The sequence below is a fragment of the Zeugodacus cucurbitae genome, chromosome X (genome assembly GCF_028554725.1).
Source record: "Zeugodacus cucurbitae isolate PBARC_wt_2022May chromosome X, idZeuCucr1.2, whole genome shotgun sequence".
NCBI lineage: Eukaryota > Metazoa > Arthropoda > Insecta > Diptera > Tephritidae > Zeugodacus > Zeugodacus cucurbitae.
Window position 1 is genome coordinate 20,434,217 of NC_071672.1, and position 25,701 is coordinate 20,459,917.

Genomic DNA, 25,701 nt, shown 5'->3' on the forward strand with positions numbered 1-25,701 from the left:
AGACAAGACAAGACAAGACAAGACAAGACAAGACAAGACAAGACAAGACAAGACAAGACAAGACAAGACAAGATAAGACATGACAAGACAAAATAAGACAAGACAAAACAACACAACACAACACACGACATGACATGACATGACATGACAAGACAAGACAAGACAAGACAAGACAAAACAAGACAAGACAATACAAGACAAGACAAGACAAGACAAGACAAGACAAGACAAGACATGACAAGACAAGGCAAGACAAGACAAGACAAGACATGACAAGACAAAACAAGACAAGACAAAACAACACAACACACGACATGACATGACATGACATGACAAGACAAGACAAGACAACACACGACATGACAACACAAGACAAAACAACACAACACACGACAGGACAGGACAAGACAAAACAACACAACACACGACAGGACAGGACAAGACAAGACAAGAAATGACAAGACAAAGCAAGACAAAACAAGACAAAACAACACAACACACGACAGGACAGGACAAGACAAGACAAGACATGACAAGACAAAGCAAGACAAAACAAGACAAAACAAGACAAGACAAAACAACACAACACACGTCAGGACAGGACAAGACAGGACAAGACAAGACAAGACAAGACAAGACAAGACAAGACAAGACAAGACAAGACAAGACAAGACAAGACAAGACAAGACAAGACAAGACAAGACAAGACAAGACAAGACAAGACAAGACAAGACAAGACAAGATAAGACATGACAAGACAAAGCAAGACAAGACAAAACAACACAACACACGTCAGGACAGGACAAGACAAGACAAGACAAGACAAGGCAAGACAAGACAACACAACACACGACATGACATGACATCACAAGACAAGACAAGACAAGACAAGACAAAACAACACAACACACGACATGACATGACATCACAAGACAAGATAAGACAAGACAAGATAAGACATGACAAGACAAAGCAAGACAAGACAAAACAACACAACACACGTCAGGACAGGACAAGACAAGACAAGACAAGACAAGGCAAGACAAGACAAGACAAGACATGACAAGGCAAGACAAGACAGGACAAGACAAGACAACACAAGACAACACAAGACAAGACAAGACAAGACACGACAAAACAACACAAGACAAGACAAAACAACACAACACACGACATGACATTACATGACAAAACAAGACAAGACAAGACAAAACAAGAAAAACAAGACAAGACAAGACAAGACAAGACAATATAAGACATGACAAGACAAAACAACACAACACACGACATGACAAGACAAGACAAGACAAGAGAAGACAAGACAAGGCAAAACAACACAACACATGACATGACATTACATGACAACATAAAACAAGACAAGACAAGACAAAACAAGACAAGACATGACAAGACAAAACAACACAGCACACGACATGACATGACATCACAAGACAAGACAAGACAAGATAAGACAAAACAACACAACACACGACATGACATTACATGACAACATAAAACAAGACAAGACAAGACAAGACAAGACAATACAAGACAAAACAAGACAAAACAAGACAAGACAAAACAACACAACAAACGTCAGGACAGGACACGAGAAGACAAGACAAGACAGGACAAGACAAGACAAGACAAGACAAGACCAGACAAGACAAGTCAAGACAAGACAAAACAACACAACACACGACATGACAAGACAAGGCAAGACAAGACAAGGCAAGACAAGACAAGACAAGACAAGACAAGACAAGACAAGATAAGACAAGACAAGACAAGACAAGACAAGACAAGACAACACACGACATGACATGACATCACAAGACAAGACAAGACAAGACAAGATAAGACATGACAAGACAAAGCAAGACAAGACAAAACAACACAACACACGTCAGGACAGGACAAGACAAGACAAGACAAGACAAGACAAGGCAAGACAAGGCAAGACAAGACAAGACAAGACATGACAAGACAAGACAAGACAAGACAGGACAAGACAAGACAACACAAGACAACACAAGACAACACAAGACAAGACAAGACAAGACAAGACAAGACACGACAAAACAACACAAGACAAGACAAAACAACACAACACACGACATGACATTACATGACAAAACAAGACAAGACAAGACAAAACAAGAAAAACAAGACAAGACAAGACAAGACAAGACAAGACAAGGCAAGACAATATAAGACATGACAAGACAAAACAACACAACACACGACAAGACAAGACAAGACAAGACAAGAGAAGACAAGACAAGACAAAACAACACAACACATGACATGACATTACATGACAACATAAAACAAGACAAGACAAGACAAAACAAGACAAGACATGACAAGACAAAACAACACAGCACACGACATGACATGACATCACAAGACAAGACAAGACAAGACAAGATAAGACAAAACAACACAACACACGACATGACATTACATGACAACATAAAACAAGACAAGACGAGACAAGACAAGACAAAACAAGACAAAACAAGACAAAACAAGACAAGACAAGACAAAACAACACAACAAACGTCAGGACAGGACACGAAAAGACAAGACAAGACAGGACAAGACAAGACAAGACAAGACCAGACAAGACAAGACAAGTCAAGACAAGACAAAACAACACAACACACGACATGACAAGACAAGACAAGACAAGACAAGACAAGACAAGACAAGACAAGACAAGACAAGACAAGACAAGACAAGACAAGACAAGACAAGACAAGACAAGACAAGACAAAACAACACAACACATGACATGACATTACATGACAACATAAAACAAGACAAGACAAGACAAAACAAGACAAGACATGACAAGACAAAACAACACAGCACACGACATGACATGACATCACAAGACAAGACAAGATAAGACAAAACAACACAACACACGACATGACATTACATGACAACATAAAACAAGACAAGACAAGACAAGACAAGACAAAACAAGACAAAACAAGACAAAACAAGACAAGACAAAACAACACAACACACGTCAGGACAGGACACGACAAGACAAGACAAGACAAGGCAAGACAAAACAAGACAAGACATGACAAGACAAGACAAGACAAGACAAGACAGGACAAGACAAGACAAGACAAGACAAGACCAGACAAGACAAGACAAGTCAAGACAAGACAACACAAGACAAGACAAGACAAGACAAGACAAGACAAGACAAGACAAGACAAGACAAGACAAGACAAGACAAGACAAGACAAGACAAGACAGGGCAGGACGACAAGACAAGACAAGACAAGACAAGACAAGACAAGACAAGACAAGACAAGACAAGACAAGACAAGACAAGACAAGACAAGACAAGACAAGCCAAGACAAGACAAGACAAGACAAGACAAGGCATGACAAGACAAAACAACACAACACACGACATGACATGACATCACAAGACAAGACAAGACAAGACAAGACAAGACAAGACAAGACAAGACAAGACAAGACAAGACAAGACAAGACAAGACAAGACAAGACAAGACAAGACAAGACAAGACAAGACAAGACAAGACAAGACAAGACAAGACAAGACAAGACAAGACAAGACAAGACAAGACAAGACAAGACAAGACAAGACAAGACAAGACAAGACAAGACAAGACAATACAAGACAAGACAAGACAAGACAAGACAAGACAAGACAAGACAAGACAAGACAAGACAAGACAAGACAAGACAAGACAAGACAAGACAAGACAAGACAAGACAAGACAAGACAAGACAAGACAAGACAAGACAAGACAAGACAAGACAAGACAAGACAAGGCAAGACAAGACAAGACAAGACAAGACATGACAAGACAAGACAAGACAAGACAAGACAAGACAAGACATGACAAGACAAAACAACACAACACACGACATGACAAGACAAGACAAGACAAGACAAGACAAGACAAGACAAGACAAGACAAGACAAGACAAGACAAGACAAGACAAGATAAGACAAGACAAGACAAGACAAGACAAGACAAGACAAGACAAGACAAGACAAGACAAGACAAGACAAGACAAGACAAGATAAGACATGACAAGACAAAATAAGACAAGACAAAACAACACAACACAACACACGACATGACATGACATGACATGACAAGACAAGACAAGACAAGACAAAACAAGACAAGACAATACAAGACAAGACAAGACAAGACAAGACAAGACAAGACAAGACAAGACAAGACATGACAAGACAAGACAAGACAAGACAAGACATGACAAGACAAAACAAGACAAGACAAAACAACACAACACACGACATGACATGACATGACATGACAAGACAAGACAAGACAATATAAGACATGACAAGACAAAACAAGACAAGACAACACACGACATGACAAGACAAGACAAAACAACACAACACACGACAGGACAGGACAAGACAAGACAAGACAAGACAAGACAAGACAAGACATGACACGACAAAACAACACAAGACAAGACAAAACAACACAACACACGACAGGACAGGACAAGACAAGACAAGACATGACAAGACAAAGCAAGACAAAACAAGACAAAACAAGACAAGACAAAACAACACAACACACGTCAGGACAGGACAAGACAGGACAAGACAAGACAAGACAAGACAAGACAAGACAAGACAAGACAAGACAAGACAAGACAAGACAAGACAAGACAAGACAAGACAAGACAAGACAAGACAAGACAAGACAAGACAAGACAAGACAAGACAAGACAAGACAAGACAAGACAAGACAAGACAAGACAAGACAAGACAAGACAAGACAAGACAAGACAAGACAAGACAAGACAAGACAAGACAAGACAAGACAAGACAAGACAAGACAAGACAAGACAAGACAAGACAAGACAAGACAAGACAAGACAAGACAAGACAAGACAAGACAAGACAAGACAAGACAAGACAAGACAAGACAAGACAAGACAAGACAAGACAAGACAAGACAAGACAAGACAAGACAAGACAAGACAAGACAAGACAAGACAAGACAAGACAAGACAAGACAAGACAAGACAAGACAAGACAAGACAACACAAGACAAGACAAGACAAGACAAGACAAGACAAGACAAGACAAGACAAAACAACACAACACACGACATGACATGACATCACAAGATAAGACAAGACAAGACAAGACAAGACATGACAAGACAAAATAACACAACACACGACATGACATGACATCACAAGACAAGACAAGACAATATAAGACATGACAAGACAAAACAACACAACACACAACATGACAAGACAAGACAAGACAAGACAAGACAAGACATGACAAAACAACACAAGACATGACATGACAAGACAAAACAAGACAAGACAAGACAAGACATGACAAGACAAAACAACACAACACAACACACGACATGACATGACATGACATGACAAGACAAGACAAGACAATATAAGACATGACAAGACAAAACAAGACAAGACAACACACGACATGACAAGACAAGACAAAACAACACTACACACGACAGGACAGGACAAGACAAGACAAGACAAGACATGACACGACAAAACAACACAAGACAAGACAAAACAACACAACACACGACAGGACAGGACAAGACATGACAAGACAAAGCAAGACAAAACAAGACAAAACAAGACAAGACAAAACAACACAACACACGTCAGGACAGGACAAGACAGGACAAGACAAGACAAGACAAGACAAGACAAGACAAGACAAGACAAGACAAGACAAGACAAGACAAGACAAGACAAGACAAGACAAGACAAGACAAGACAAGACAAGACAAGACATGACAAGACAAGACAAGACAAGACAAGACAAGACAAGACAGGACAAGACAAGACAAGACAAGACATGACAAGACAAAACAAGACAAGACAAGACAACACAACACACGACATGACATGACATGACATGACAAGACAAGACATGACAAGACAAGACAAGACAAGACAGGACAAGACAAGACAAGACAAGACATGACAAGACAAAACAACACAACACACGACAAGACAAGACAAGACAAGACAAGGCAAGACAAGACAAGACAAGACATGACAAGACAAGACAAGACAAGACAAGACAAGACAAGACATGACAAGACAAGACAAGACAAGACAAGACAAGACAAGACAAGACAAGACAGGACAAGACAAGACAAGACAAGACATGACAAGACAAGACAAGACAAGACAAGACAAGACAAGACAAGACAAGACAGGACAAGACAAGACAAGACAAGACAAGACATGACAAGACAAAACAAGACAAGACAAGACAAGACAAGACAAGACATGACAAGACATGACAGGACAAGACAAGGCAAGACATGACAAGACAAGACAAGACAAGACAAGACAAGACAAAACAAGACAAGACAAGACAAGACAAGACAGGACAAGACAAGACAAGACAAGACATGACAAGACAAAACAAGACAAGACAAGACAAGACAAGACAAGACAAGACAAGACAAGACAGGACAAGACAAGACAAGACATGACAAGACAAGACAAGACAAGACAAGACAAGACAAGACAAGACAAGACAAGACAAGACATGACAAGACAAGACAAGACAAGACAAGACAAGACAAGACAAGACAAGACATGACAAGACAAGACAAGACAAGACAGGACAAGACAAGACAAGACAAGACATGACAAGACAAAACAACACAACACACGACAAGACAAGACAAGACAAGACAAGGCAAGACAAGACAAGACAAGACATGACAAGACAAGACAAGACAAGACAAGACAAGACAAGACAAGACAAGACAAGACAAGACAAGACATGACATGACAAGACAAAACAACACACCACACGACATGACATGACATCACAAGACAAGACAAGACAAGACAAGACAAGACATGACAAGACAAAACAACACAACACATGACATGACATCACAAGACAAGACAAGACAAGACAAGACAAGACAAGAGAAGACAAGACAAGACAAGACAAGACAAGACGAGACAAGACAAGACAAGACCAGACAAGACAAGACAAGACAAGACAAGACAAGACAAGACAAGACAAGACAAGACAAGACAAGACATGACAAGACAAGACAAGACAAGACAAGACAAGACAAGACAAGACATGACAAGACAAGACAAGACAAGACAAGACAAGACATGACAAGACAAGACAAAACAACACACCACACGACATGACATGACATCACAAGACAAGACAAGACAAGACAAGACAAGACATGACAAGACAAAACAACACAACACACGACATGACATGACATCACAAGACAAGACAAGACAAGACAAGACAAGACAAGACAAGACAAGACAAGACAAGACAAGACAAGACAAGACAAGACAAGACAAGACAAGACAAGACAAGACAAGACAAGACAAGACAAGATAAGACATGACAAGACAAAATAAGACAAGACAAAACAACACAACACACGACATGACATGACAAGACAAGACAAAACAACACAACACACGACAGGACAGGACAAGACAAGAAAAGACATGACAAGACAAAGCAAGACAAAACAAGACAAAACAAGACAAGACAAAACAACACAACACACGTCAGGACAGGACAAGACAGGACAGGACAAGACAAGACAAGACAAGACAAGACAAGACAAGACAAGACAAGACAAGACAAGACAAGACAAGACAAGACAAGACAAGACATGACAAGACAAGACAAGACAAGACAGGACAAGACAAGACAAGACAAGACAACACAACACACGACATGACATGACATGACATGACATGACATGACAAGACAAGACAGGACAGGACAGGACAAGACAAGACAAGACAAGACATGACAAGACAAAACAACACAACACACGACAAGACAAGACAAGACAAGACAAGGCAAGACAAGGCAAGACAAGACAAGACAAGACATGACAAGACAAGACAAGACAAGACAAGACAAGACAAGACAAGACAAGACAAGACAAGACAAGACAAGACAAGACAAGACAAGACAAGACAAGACAAGACAAGACATGACAAGACAAGACAAGACAAGACAAGACAAGACAAGACATGACAAGACAAGACAAGACAAGACATGACATGACAAGACAAAACAACACACCACACGACATGACATGACATCACAAGACAAGACAAGACAAGACAAGACAAGACATGACAAGACAAGACAAGACAAGACAAGACAAGACAAGACAAGACAAGACATGACAAGACAAGACAAGACAAGACATGACATGACAAGACAAAACAACACACCACACGACATGACATGACATCACAAGACAAGACAAGACAAGACAAGACAAGACAAGAGAAGACAAGACAAGACAAGACAAGACAAGACAAGACAAGACAAGACAAGACAAGACAAGACAAGACAAGACAAGACAAGACAAGACAAAACAACACAACACACGACAGGACAGGACAAGACAAGACAAGACAAGACAAGACAAGACAAGACAAGACAAGACAAGACAAGACAAGACAAGACAAGACAAGACATGACACGACAAAACAACACAAGACAAGACAAAACAACACAACACACGACAGGACAGGACAAGACAAGACAAGACATGACAAGACAAAGCAAGACAAAACAAGACAAAACAAGACAAGACAAAACAACACAACACACGTCAGGACAGGACAAGACAGGACAAGACAAGACAAGACAAGACAAGACAAGACAAGACAAGACAAGACAAGACAAGACAAGACAAGACAAGACAAGACAAGACAAGACAAGACAAGACAAGACAAGACAAGACAAGACAAGACAAGACAAGACAAGACAAGACAAGACAAGACAAGACAAGACAAGACAAGACAAGACAAGACAAGACAAGACAAGACAAGACAAGACAAGACAAGACAAGACAAGACAAGACAAGACAAGACAAGACAAGACAAGGCAAGACAAGGCAAGACAAGACAAGACAAGACAAGACAAGACATGACAAGACAAGACAAGACAAGACAAGACAAGACAAGACAAGACAAGACAAGACAAGACAAGACAAGACATGACAAGACAAAACAACACAACACACGACAAGACAAGACAAGACAAGACAAGGCAAGACAAGGCAAGACAAGACAAGACAAGACATGACAAGACAAGACAAGACAAGACAAGACAAGACAAGACAAGACAAGACAAGACAAGACAAGACAAGACAAGACAAGACAAGACAAGACATGACAAGACAAGACAAGACAAGACAAGACAAGACAAGACATGACAAGACAAGACAAGACAGGACAAGACAAGACAAGACATGACAAGACAAAACAAGACAAGACAAGACAAGACAACACAACACACCACACGACATGACATGACATCACAAGAAAAGACAAGACAAGACAAAACAACACAACACATGACATGACATCACAAGACAAGACAAGACAAGACAAGACATGACAAGACAAAACAAGAAAAGACAAAACAACACAACACTCGACATGACATGACATGACATGACAAGACAAGACAAGACAAGACAATATAAGACATGACAAGACAAAACAAGAAAAGACAAAACAACACAACACACGACATGACAAGACAAGACAAGACAAGACAAGACAAGACAAGACAAGACAAGACAAGACAAGACAAGACAAGACAATACAAGACAAGACATGACATGACACGACAAAACAACACAAGACAAGACAAAACAACACAACACACGACAGGACAGGACAAGACAAGACAAGACATGACAAGACAAAGCAAGACAAAACAACACAACACACGTCAGGACAGGACAAGACAGGACAAGACAAGACAAGACAAGACAAGACAAGACAAGACAAGACAAGACAAGACAAGACAAGACAAGACAAGACAAGACAAGACAAGACAAGACAAGACAAGACAAGACAAGACAAGACAAGACAAGACAAGACAAGACAAGACAAGACAAGACAAGACAAGACATGACAAGACAAGACAAGACAAGACAAGACAGGACAAGACAAGACAAGACAAGACATGACAAGACAAAACAAGACAAGACAAGACAACACAACACACGACATGACATGACATGACATGACATGATAAGACAAGACAGGACAGGACAAGACAAGACAAGACAAGACATGACAAGACAAAACAACACAACACACGACAAGACAAGACAAGACAAGGCAAGACAAGACAAGACAAGACATGACAAGACAAGACAAGACAAGACAAGACAAGACAAGACAAGACAAGACAAGACAAAACAACACAACACACGACATGACATGACATCACAAGATAAGACAAGACAAGACAAGACAAGACATGACAAGACAAAACAACACAACACACGACATGACATGACATCACAAGACAAGACAAGACAATATAAGACATGACAAGACAAAACAACACAACACACAACATGACAAGACAAGACAAGACAAGACAAGACAAGACAAGACATGACAAAACAACACAAGACAAGACATGACAAGACAAAACAAGACAAGACAAGACAAGACATGACAAGACAAAACAACACAACACAACACACGACATGACATGACATGACATGACAAGACAAGACAAGACAAGACAAAACAAGACAAGACAAAACAAGACAAGACAACACACGACATGACAAGACAAGACAAAACAACACTACACACGACAGGACAGGACAAGACAAGACAAGACAAGACAAGACAAGACAAGACAAGACATGACACGACAAAACAACACAAGACAAGACAAAACAACACAACACACGACAGGACAGGACATGACATGACAAGACAAAGCAAGACAAAACAAGACAAAACAAGACAAGACAAAACAAGACAAGACAAGACAAGACAAGACAAGACAAGACAAGACAAGACAAGACATGACAAGACAAGACAAGACAAGACAAGACAAGACAAGACATGACAAGACAAGACAAGACAGGACAAGACAAGACAAGACAAGACAAGACAAGACAAGACAAGACAAGACAAGACAAGACAAGACAAGACAAGACAAGACAAGACAAGACAAGACAAGACAAGACAAGACAAGACAAGACAAGACAAGGCAAGACAAGGCAAGACAAGACAAGACAAGACAAGACAAGACATGACAAGACAAGACAAGACAAGACAAGACAAGACAAGACAAGACAAGACAAGACAAGACAAGACATGACAAGACAAAACAACACAACACACGACAAGACAAGACAAGACAAGACAAGGCAAGACAAGGCAAGACAAGACAAGACAAGACAAGACAAGACATGACAAGACAAGACAAGACAAGACAAGACAAGACAAGACAAGACAAGACAAGACAAGACAAGACAAGACATGACAAGACAAAACAACACAACACACGACAAGACAAGACAAGACAAGACAAGGCAAGACAAGGCAAGACAAGACAAGACAAGACATGACAAGACAAGACAAGACAAGACAAGACAAGACAAGACAAGACAAGACAAGACAAGACAAGACAAGACAAGACAAGACAAGACAAGACAAGACATGACAAGACAAGACAAGACAAGACAAGACAAGACAAGACATGACAAGACAAGACAAGACAGGACAAGACAAGACAAGACAAGACATGACAAGACAAAACAAGACAAGACAAGACAACACAACACACCACACGACATGACATGACATCACAAGAAAAGACAAGACAAGACAAAACAACACAACACATGACATGACATCACAAGACAAGACAAGACAAGACAAGACATGACAAGACAAAACAAGAAAAGACAAAACAACACAACACTCGACATGACATGACATGACATGACAAGACAAGACAAGACAAGACAATATAAGACATGACAAGACAAAACAAGAAAAGACAAAACAACACAACACACGACATGACAAGACAAGACAAGACAAGACAAGACAAGACAAGACAAGACAAGACAAGACAAGACAAGACAATACAAGACAAGACATGACATGACACGACAAAACAACACAAGACAAGACAAGACAAGACAAGACAAGACAAGACAAGACAAGACAAGACAAGACAAGACAAGACAAGACAAGGCAAGACAAGGCAAGACAAGGCAAGACAAGACAAGACAAGACAAGACAAGACATGACAAGACAAGACAAGACAAGACAAGACAAGACAAGACAAGACAAGACAAGACAAGACAAGACAAGACATGACAAGACAAAACAACACAACACACGACAAGACAAGACAAGACAAGACAAGGCAAGACAAGGCAAGACAAGACAAGACAAGACAAGACAAGACATGACAAGACAAGACAAGACAAGACAAGACAAGACAAGACAAGACAAGACAAGACAAGACAAGACAAGACATGACAAGACAAAACAACACAACACACGACAAGACAAGACAAGACAAGACAAGGCAAGACAAGGCAAGACAAGACAAGACAAGACATGACAAGACAAGACAAGACAAGACAAGACAAGACAAGACAAGACAAGACAAGACAAGACAAGACAAGACAAGACAAGACAAGACATGACAAGACAAGACAAGACAAGACAAGACAAGACAAGACATGACAAGACAAGACAAGACAGGACAAGACAAGACAAGACAAGACATGACAAGACAAAACAAGACAAGACAAGACAACACAACACACCACACGACATGACATGACATCACAAGAAAAGACAAGACAAGACAAAACAACACAACACATGACATGACATCACAAGACAAGACAAGACAAGACAAGACATGACAAGACAAAACAAGAAAAGACAAAACAACACAACACTCGACATGACATGACATGACATGACAAGACAAGACAAGACAAGACAATATAAGACATGACAAGACAAAACAAGAAAAGACAAAACAACACAACACACGACATGACAAGACAAGACAAGACAAGACAAGACAAGACAAGACAAGACAAGACAAGACAAGACAAGACAAGACAATACAAGACAAGACATGACATGACACGACAAAACAACACAAGACAAGACAAAACAACACAACACACGACAGGACAGGACAAGACAAGACAAGACATGACAAGACAAAGCAAGACAAAACAACACAACACACGTCAGGACAGGACAAGACAGGACAAGACAAGACAAGACAAGACAAGACAAGACAAGACAAGACAAGACAAGACAAGACAAGACAAGACAAGACAAGACAAGACAAGACAAGACAAGACAAGACAAGACAAGACAAGACAAGACAAGACAAGACAAGACAAGACAAGACAAGACAAGACAAGACAAGACAAGACAAGACAAGACAAGACATGACAAGACAAGACAAGACAAGACAGGACAAGACAAGACAAGACAAGACATGACAAGACAAAACAAGACAAGACAAGACAACACAACACACGACATGACATGACATGACATGACATGACATGACAAGACAAGACAGGACAGGACAAGACAAGACAAGACAAGACATGACAAGACAAAACAACACAACACACGACAAGACAAGACAAGACAAGGCAAGACAAGACAAGACAAGACATGACAAGACAAGACAAGACAAGACAAGACAAGACAAGACAAGACAAGACAAGACAAAACAACACAACACACGACATGACATGACATCACAAGATAAGACAAGACAAGACAAGACAAGACATGACAAGACAAAACAACACAACACACGACATGACATGACATCACAAGACAAGACAAGACAATATAAGACATGACAAGACAAAACAACACAACACACAACATGACAAGACAAGACAAGACAAGACAAGACAAGACAAGACATGACAAAACAACACAAGACAAGACATGACAAGACAAAACAAGACAAGACAAGACAAGACATGACAAGACAAAACAACACAACACAACACACGACATGACATGACATGACATGACAAGACAAGACAAGACAAGACAAAATAAGACAAGACAAAACAAGACAAGACAACACACGACATGACAAGACAAGACAAAACAACACTACACACGACAGGACAGGACAAGACAAGACAAGACAAGACAAGACAAGACAAGACAAGACATGACACGACAAAACAACACAAGACAAGACAAAACAACACAACACACGACAGGACAGGACATGACATGACAAGACAAAGCAAGACAAAACAAGACAAAACAAGACAAGACAAAACAACACAACACACGTCAGGACAGGACAAGACAGGACAAGACAAGACAAGACAAGACAAGACAAGACAAGACAAGACAAGACAAGACAAGACAAGACAAGACAAGACAAGACAAGACAAGACAAGACAAGACAAGACAAGACAAGACAAGACAAGACAAGACAAGACAAGACAGGACAAGACAAGACAGGACATGACAAGACAAAACAAGACAAGACAAGACAAGACAACACAACACACGACATGACATGACATGACATGACATGACATGACATGACAAGACAAGACAGGACAGGACAAGACAAGACAAGACAAGACATGACAAAACAACACAACACACGACAAGACAAGACAAGACAAGACAAGGCAAGACAAGACAAGACAAGACATGACAAGACAAGACAAGACAAGACAAGACAAGACAAGACAAGACAAGACAAAACAACACAACACATGACATGACATCACAAGACAAGACAAGACAAGACAAGACAAGAGAAGACAAGACAAGACAAGACAAGACAAGACAAGACAAGACAAGACAAGACAAGACAAGACAAGACAAGACAAGACAAGACAAGACAAGACAAGACAAGACAAGACAAGACAAGACAAGACAAGACAAGACATGACAAGACAAGACAAGACAAGACAAGACAAGACAAGACAAGACAAGACATGACAAGACAAGACAAGACAAGACAAGACAAGACATGACATGACATGACAAAACAACACACCACACGACATGACATGACATCACAAGACAAGACAAGACAAGACAAGACAAGACATGACAAGACAAAACAACACAACACACGACATGACATGACATCACAAGACAAGACAAGACAAGACAAGACAAGACAAGACAAGACAAGACAAGACAAGACAAGACAAGACAAGACAAGACAAGACAAGACAAGACAAGACAAGACAAGACAAGACAAGACAAGACAAGACAAGATAAGACATGACAAGACAAAATAAGACAAGACAAAACAACACAACACAACACACGACATGACATGACATGACATGACAAGACAAGACAAAACAACACAACACACGACAGGACAGGACAAGACAAGACAAGACAAGACAAGACAAGACAAGACAAGACAAGACAAGACAAGACAAGACATGACACGACAAAACAACACAAGACAAGACAAAACAACACACCACACGACATGACATGACATCACAAGACAAGACAAGACAAGACAAGACAAGAGAAGACAAGACAAGACAAGACAAGACAAGACAAGACATGACATGACAAGACAAGACAAGACATGACATGAAGAGACAAAACAACACACCACACGACATGACATGACATCACAAGACAAGACAAGACATGACAAGACAAGACAAGACAAGACAAGACAAGACAAGACAAGACAAGACAAGACAAGACAAGACAAGACAAGACAAGACATGACAAGACAAGACAAGACAAGACAAGACAAGACATGACAAGACAAGACAAGACGAGACATGACATGACAAGACAAGACAAGACAAGACAAGACAAGACAATATAAGACATGACAAGACAAGACATGACATGACAAGACAAAACAACACACCACACGACATGACATGACATCACAAGACAAGACAGGACATGACAAGACAAGACAAGACAAGACAAGACAAGACAAGACAAGACAAGACAAGACAAGACAAGACAAGACATGACAAGACAAGACATCACAAGACAATATAAGACATGACAAGACAAAACAACACAACACACAACATGACAAGACAAGACAAGACAAGACAAGACAAGACATGACAAGACAAGACATCACAAGACAATATAAGACATGACAAGACAAAACAACACAACACACAACATGACAAGACAAGACAAGACAAGACAAGACAAGACATGACAAAACAACACATGACATGACATGACAAGACAAAACAACACACCACACGACATGACATGACATCACAAGACAAGACAAGACAAGACAAGACATGACAAGACAAGACAAGACAAGACAAGACAAGACAAGACAAGACAAGACAAGACAAGACAAGACAAGACAAGACATGACAAGACAAGACAAGACAATATAAGACATGACAAGACAAGACAAGACAAGACATGACATGACAAGACAAAACAACACACCACACGACATGACATGACATCACAAGACAAGACAAGACATGACAAGACAAGACAAGACAAGACAAGACAAGACAAGACAACACACGACATGACATGACATGACATGACAAGACAAGACAAGACATGACAAGACAAAACAAGACAAGACAACACACGACATGACAAGACAAGACAAAACAACACAACACACGACAGGACAGGACAAGACAAGACAAGACATGACATGACAAGACAAAACAACACACCACACGACATGACATGACATCACAAGACAAGACAAGCAAGACAAGACAAGACAAGACATGACAAGACAAAACAACACAACACATGACATGACAAGACAAGACAAGACAAGACAAGACAAGACATGACAAGACAAGACAAGACAAGACATGACATGACAAGACAAAACAACACACCACACGACATGACATGACATCACAAGACAAGACAAGACATGACAAGACAAGACAAGACAAGACAAGACAAGACAAGACAAGACAAGACAAGACAAGACATGACAAGACAAGACAAGACAAGACAAGACAAGACATGACAAGACAAGACAAGACAAGACATGACATGACAAGACAAAACAACACACCACACGACATGACATGACATCACAAGACAAGACAAGACAAGACAAGACATGACAAGACAAAACAACACAACACACGACATGACATGACATCACAAGACAAGACAAGACAAGACAAGACAAGACAAGACAAGACAAGACAAGACAAGACAAGACAAGACAAGACAAGACAAGACCAGACAATATAAGACATGACAAGACAAAACAACACAACACACGACATGACAAGACAAGACAAGACAAGACAAGACAAGACAAGACAAGACAAGACAAGACAAGACAAGACAAGACCAGATAAGACAAGACAAGACAAGACAAGACAAGACAAGACAAGACAAGACAAGACAAGACAAGACAAGACAAGACAAGACAAGACAAGATAAGACATGACAAGACAAAATAAGACAAGACAAAACAACACAACACAACACACGACATGACAAGACAAAACAAGAAAAGACAAAACAACACAACACTCGACATGACATGACATGACAAGACAAGACAAAGCAAGACAAAACAAGACAAAACAAGACAAGACAAAACAACACAACACACGTCAGGACAGGACAAGACAGGACAAGACAAGACAAGACAAGACAAGACAAGACAAGACAAGACAAGACAAGACAAGACAAGACAAGACAAGACAAGACAAGACAAGACAAGACAAGACAAGACAAGACAGGACAAGACAAGACAAGACATGACAAGACAAAACAAGACAAGACAAGACAAGACAACACAACACACGACATGACATGACATGACATGACATGACATGACATGACAAGACAAGACAGGACAGGACAAGACAAGACAAGACAAGACATGACAAAACAACACAACACACGACAAGACAAGACAAGACAAGACAAGGCAAGACAAGACAAGACATGACAAGACAAGACAAGACAAGACAAGACAAGACAAGACAAGACAAGACAAGACAAGACAAGACAAGACAAGACAAGACAAAACAACACAACACATGACATGACATCACAAGACAAGACAAGACAAGACAAGACAAGAGAAGACAAGACAAGACAAGACAAGACAAGACAAGACAAGACAAGACAAGACAAGACAAGACAAGACAAGACAAGACAAGACAAGACAAGACAAGACAAGACAAGACAAGACAAGACAAGACAAGACAAGACAAGACAAGACAAGACAAGACAAGACAAGACAAGACAAGACAAGACAAGACAAGACAAGACAAGACAAGACAAGACAAGACAAGACAAGACAAGACAAGACAAGACATGACAAGACAAGACAAGACAAGACAAGACAAGACAAGACAAGACAAGACAAGACATGACATGACATGACAAAACAACACACCACACGACATGACATGACATCACAAGACAAGACAAGACAAGACAAGACAAGACATGACAAGACAAAACAACACAACACACGACATGACATGACATCACAAGACAAGACAAGACAAGACAAGACAAGACAAGACAAGACAAGACAAGATAAGACATGACAAGACAAAATAAGACAAGACAAAACAACACAACACAACACACGACATGACATGACATGACATGACAAGACAAGACAAAACAACACAACACACGACAGGACAGGACAAGACAAGACAAGACAAGACAAGACAAGACAAGACAAGACAAGACAAGACATGACACGACAAAACAACACAAGACAAGACAAAACAACACAACACACGACAGGACAGGACAAGACAAGAAAAGACATGACAAGACAAAGCAAGACAAAACAAGACAAAACAAGACAAGACAAAACAAGACAAAACAACACAACACACGTCAGGACAGGACAAGACAGGACAAGACAAGACAAGACAAGACAAGACAAGACAAGACAAGACAAGACAAGACAAGACAAGACAAGACAAGACAAGACAAGACAAGACAAGACAAGACAAGACAAGACAAGACAAGACAAGACAAGACAAGACAAGACAAGACAAGACATGACAAGACAAGACAAGACAAGACAGGACAAGACAAGACAAGACAAGACATGACAAGACAAAACAAGACAAGACAAGACAACACAACACACGACATGACATGACATGGCATGACATGACATGACATGACAAGACAAGACAGGACAGGACAAGACAAGACAAGACAAGACATGACAAGACAAAACAACACAACACACGACAAGACAAGACAAGACAAGACAAGGCAAGACAAGACAAGACAAGACATGACAAGACAAGACAAGACAAGACAAGACAAGACAAGACAAGACAAGACAAGACAAGACAAGACAAGACAAGACAAGACAAGACATGACAAGACAAGACAAGACAAGACAAGACAAGACAAGACATGACAAGACAAGACAAGACAAGACATGACAAAACAACACACCACACGACATGACATGACATCACAAGACAAGACAAGACAAGACAAGACAAGACATGACAAGACAAGACAAGACAAGACAAGACAAGAAGACAAGACAATACAAGACAAGACAAGACAAGACAAGACAAGACAAGACAAGACAAGACAAGACAAGACAAGACAAGACAAGACAAGACAAGACAAGACAAGACAAGACAAGACAAGACAAGACAAGACAAGACAAGACAAGACAAGACAAGACAAGACAAGACAAGACAAGACAAGACAAGACATGACAAGACAAGACAAGACAAGACAAGACAAGACAAGACAAGACAAGACAAGACAAGACAAGACATGACAAGACAAGACAAGACAAGACAGGACAAGACAAGACAAGACAAGACATGACAAGACAAAACAAGACAAGACAAGACAACACAACACACGACATGACATGACATGGCATGACATGACATGACATGACAAGACAAGACAGGACAGGACAAGACAAGACAAGACAAGACATGACAAGACAAAACAACACAACACACGACAAGACAAGACAAGACAAGACAAGGCAAGACAAGACAAGACAAGACATGACAAGACAAGACAAGACAAGACAAGACAAGACAAGACAAGACAAGACAAGACAAGACAAGACAAGACAAGACAAGACAAGACATGACAAGACAAGACAAGACAAGACAAGACAAGACAAGACATGACAAGACAAGACAAGACAAGACATGACAAAACAACACACCACACGACATGACATGACATCACAAGACAAGACAAGACAAGACAAGACAAGACATGACAAGACAAGACAAGACAAGACAAGACAAGAAGACAAGACAAGACAAGACAAGACAAGACAAGACAAGACAAGACAAGACAAGACAAGACAAGACAAGACAAGACAAGACAAGACAAGACAAGACAAGACAAGACAAGACAAGACAAGACAAGACAAGACAAGACAAGACAAGACAAGACAAGACATGACAAGACAAGACAAGACAAGACAAGACAAGACAAGACAAGACAAGACATGACAAGACAAGACAAGACAAGACAAGACAAGACATGACATGACATGACAAAACAACACACCACACGACATGACATGACATCACAAGACAAGACAAGACAAGACAAGACAAGACATGACAAGACAAAACAAGACAGGACAAGACAAGACAAGACAAGACATGACAAGACAAAACAAGACAAGACAAGACAACACAACACACGACATGACATGACATGGCATGACATGACATGACATGACAAGACAAGACAGGACAGGACAAGACAAGACAAGACAAGACATGACAAGACAAAACAACACAACACACGACAAGACAAGACAAGACAAGACAAGACAAGACAAGACAAGACAAGACAAGACATGACAAGACAAGACAAGACAAGACAAGACAAGACAAGACAAGACAAGACAAGACAAGACAAGACAAGACAAGACAAGACAAGACATGACAAGACAAGACAAGACAAGACAAGACAAGACAAGACATGACAAGACAAGACAAGACAAGACATGACAAAACAACACACCACACGACATGACATGACATCACAAGACAAGACAAGACAAGACAAGACAAGACATGACAAGACAAGACAAGACAAGACAAGACAAGACAAGACAAGACATGACAAGACAAGACAAGAGAAGACAAGACAAGACATGACAAGACAAGACAAGACAAGACATGACATGACAAGACAAAACAACACACCACACGACATGACATGACATCACAAGACAAGACAAGACAAGACAAGACAAGAGAAGACAAGACAAGACAAGACAAGACAAGACAAGACAAGACAAGACAAGACAAGACAAGACAAGACAAGACAAGACAAGACAAGACAAGACAAGACAAGACAAGACAAGACAAGACAAGACAAGACATGACATGACAAGACAAAACAACACACCACACGACATGACATGACATCACAAGACAAGACAAGACAAGACAAGACAAGACAAGACATGACAAGACAAAACAACACAACACACGACATGACATGACATCACAAGACAAGACAAGACAAGACAAGACAAGACAAGACAAGACAAGACAAGACAAGACAAGACAAGACAAGACAAGACAAGACAAGACAAGACAAGACAAGACAAGACAAGACAAGACAAGACAAGACAAGACAAGACAAGACAAGACAAGACAAGACAAGACAAGACAAGACAAGACAAGACAAGACAAGACAAGACAAGACAAGACAAGACAAGACAAGACAAGACAAGACAAGACAAGACAAGACAAGACAAGACAAGACAAGACAAGACAAGACAAGACAAGACAAGACAAGACAAGACAAGACAAGACCAGATAAGACAAGACAAGACAAGACAAGACAAGACAAGACAAGACAAGACAAGACAAGACAAGACAAGACAAGACAAGACAAGACAAGACAAGATAAGACATGACAAGACAAAATAAGACAAGACAAAACAACACAACACAACACACGACATGACATGACATGACATGACAAGACAAGACAAGACAAAACAAGACAAGACAATACAAGACAAGACAAGACAAGACAAGACAAGACAAGACATGACAAGACAAGACAAGACAAGACAAGACATGACAAGACAAAACAAGAAAAGACAAAACAACACAACACACGACATGACATGACATGACATGACAAGACAAGACAAGACAAGACAAGACAATATAAGACATGACAAGACAAAACAAGACAAGACAACACACGACATGACAAGACAAGACAAAACAACACAACACACGACAGGACAGGACAAGACAAGACAAGACAAGACAAGACAAGACAAGACAAGACATGACACGACAAAACAACACAAGACAAGACAAAACAACAAAACACACGACAGGACAGGACAAGACAAGACAAGACATGACAAGACAAAGCAAGACAAAACAAGACAAAACAAGACAAGACAAAACAACACAACACACGTCAGGACAGGACAAGACAGGACAAGACAAGACAAGACAAGACAAGACAAGACAAGACAAGACAAGACAAGACAAGACAAGACAAGACAAGACAAGACAAGACAAGACAAGACAAGACAAAGCAAGACAAAACAAGACAAAACAAGACAAGACAAAACAACACAACACACGTCAGGACAGGACAAGACAGGACAAGACAAGACAAGACAAGACAAGACAAGACAAGACAAGACAAGACAAGACAAGACAAGACAAGACAAGACAAGACAAGACAAGACAAGACAAGACAAGACAAGACAAGACAAGACAAGACAAGACAGGACAAGACAAGACAAGACAAGACAAGACAAGACATGACAAGACAAAACAACACAACACACGACAAGACAAGACAAGACAAGACAAGACAAGACAAGGCAAGACAAGACAAGACAAGACAAGACAAAACAAGACAAGACAAGACAAGACAAGACAAGACAAGACAAGACAAGACAAGACAAGACAAGACAAGACAAGACAAGACAAAACAACACAACACACGACATGACATGACATCACAAGATAAGACAAGACAAGACAAGACAAGACATGTCAAGACAAAACAACACAACACACGACATGACATGACATCACAAGACAAGACAAGACAAGACAATATAAGACATGACAAGACAAAACAACACAACACACAACATGACAAGACAAGACAAGACAAGACAAGACAAGACATGACAAAACAACACAAGACATGACATGACATGACAAGACAAGATAAGGCATGACAGGACAAAACAAGACAAGACAAGACAAGACATGACAAGACAAAACAACACAACACAACACACGACATGACATGACATGACATGACAAGACAAGACAAGACAATATAAGACATGACAAGACAAAACAAGACAAGACAACACACGACATGACAAGACAAGACAAAACAACACAACACACGACAGGACAGGACAAGACAAGACAAGACAAGACAAGACAAGACAAGACAAGACATGACACGACAAAACAACACAAGACAAGACAAAACAACACAACACACGACAGGACAGGACAAGACAAGACAAGACATGACAAGACAAAGCAAGACAAGACAAGACAAGACAACACAACACACGACATGACATGACATGACATGACATGACATGACAAGACAAGACAGGACAGGACAAGACAAGACAAGACAAGACAAGACATGACAAGACAAAACAACACAACACACGACAAGACATGACATGACAAGACAAGACAGGACAGGACAAGACAAGACAAGACAAGACATGACAAGACAAAACAACACAACACACGACATGACATGACATGACATGACAAGACAAGACAAGACAAGACAAGACAAGACAAAACAAGACAAGACAATACAAGACAAGACAAGACAAGACAAGACAAAACAAGACATGACAAGACAAGACAAGACAAGACAACACAACACACGACATGACATGACATGACATGACATGACATGACATGACATGACATGACATGACAAGACAAGACAGGACAGGACAAGACAAGACAAGACAAGACATGACAAGACAAAACAACACAACACACGACAAGACATGACATGACAAGACAAGACAGGACAGGACAAGACAAGACAAGACAAGACATGACAAGACAAAACAACACAACACAACACACGACATGACATGACATGACATGACAAGACAAGACAAGACAAGACAAGACAAGACAAAACAAGACAAGACAATACAAGACAAGACAAGACAAGACAAGACAAGACAAGACAAAGCAAGACAAGACAAGACAAGACAACACAACACACGACATGACATGACATGACATGACATGACATGACATGACAAGACAAGACAGGACAGGACAAGACAAGACAAGACAAGACATGACAAGACAAAACAACACAACACACGACAAGACATGACATGACAAGACAAGACAGGACAGGACAAGACAAGACAAGACAAGACATGACAAGACAAAACAACACAACACAACACACGACATGACATGACATGACATGACAAGACAAGACAAGACAAGACAAGACAAGACAAAACAAGACAAGACAAAACAACACAACACACGTCAGGACAGGACAAGACAGGACAAGACAAGACAAGACAAGACAAGACAAGACAAGACAAGACAAGACAAGACAAGACAAGACAAGACAAGACAAGACAAGACAAGACAAGACAAGACAAGACAAGACATGACAAGACAAGACAAGACAAGACAGGACAAGACAAGACAAGACAAGACATGACAAGACAAAACAAGACAAGACAAGACAAGACAACACAACACACGACATGACATGACATGACATGACATGACATGACATGACAAGACAAGACAGGACAGGACAAGACAAGACAAGACAAGACATGACAAGACAAAACAACACAACACACGACAAGACAAGACAAGACAAGACAACACAACACACGACATGACATGACATGACAAGACAAGACAGGACAGGACAAGACAAGACAAGACAAGACATGACAAGACAAAACAACACAACACAACACACGACATGACATGACATGACATGACAAGACAAGACAAGACAAGACAAGACAAGACAAAACAAGACAAGACAATACAAGACAAGACAAGACAAGACAAGACAAGACATGACAAGACAAGACAAGACAAGACATGACATGACAAGACAAGACAAGACAAAACAAGACAAGACAATACAAGCAAGACAAGACAAGACAAGACAAGACAAGACATGACAAGACAAGACAAGACAAGACAAGACAAGACATGACAAGACAAAACAAGAAAAGACAAAACAACACAACACACGACATGACATGACATGACATGACAAGACAAGACAAGACAAGACAATATAAGACATGACAAGACAAAACAAGACAAGACAACACACGACATGACAAGACAAGACAAAACAACACAACACATGACATGACAAGACAAGACAAGACAAGACAAGACAAGACATGACAAGACAAGACAAGACATGACAAGACAAGACAAGACAAGACAAGACAAGACATGACAAGACAAGACAAGACATGACATGACAAGACAAAACAACACACCACACGACATGACATGACATCACAAGACAAGACAAGACAAGACATGACAAGACAAAACAAGACAAGACAACACACGACATGACAAGACAAGACAAAACAACACAACACACGACAGGACAGGACAAGACAAGACAAGACAAGACAAGACAAGACAAAACAAGACAAGACAAGACAAGACAAGACATGACAAGACAAGACAAGACAAGACAAGACAAGACAAAACAAGACAAGACAAGACAAGACAT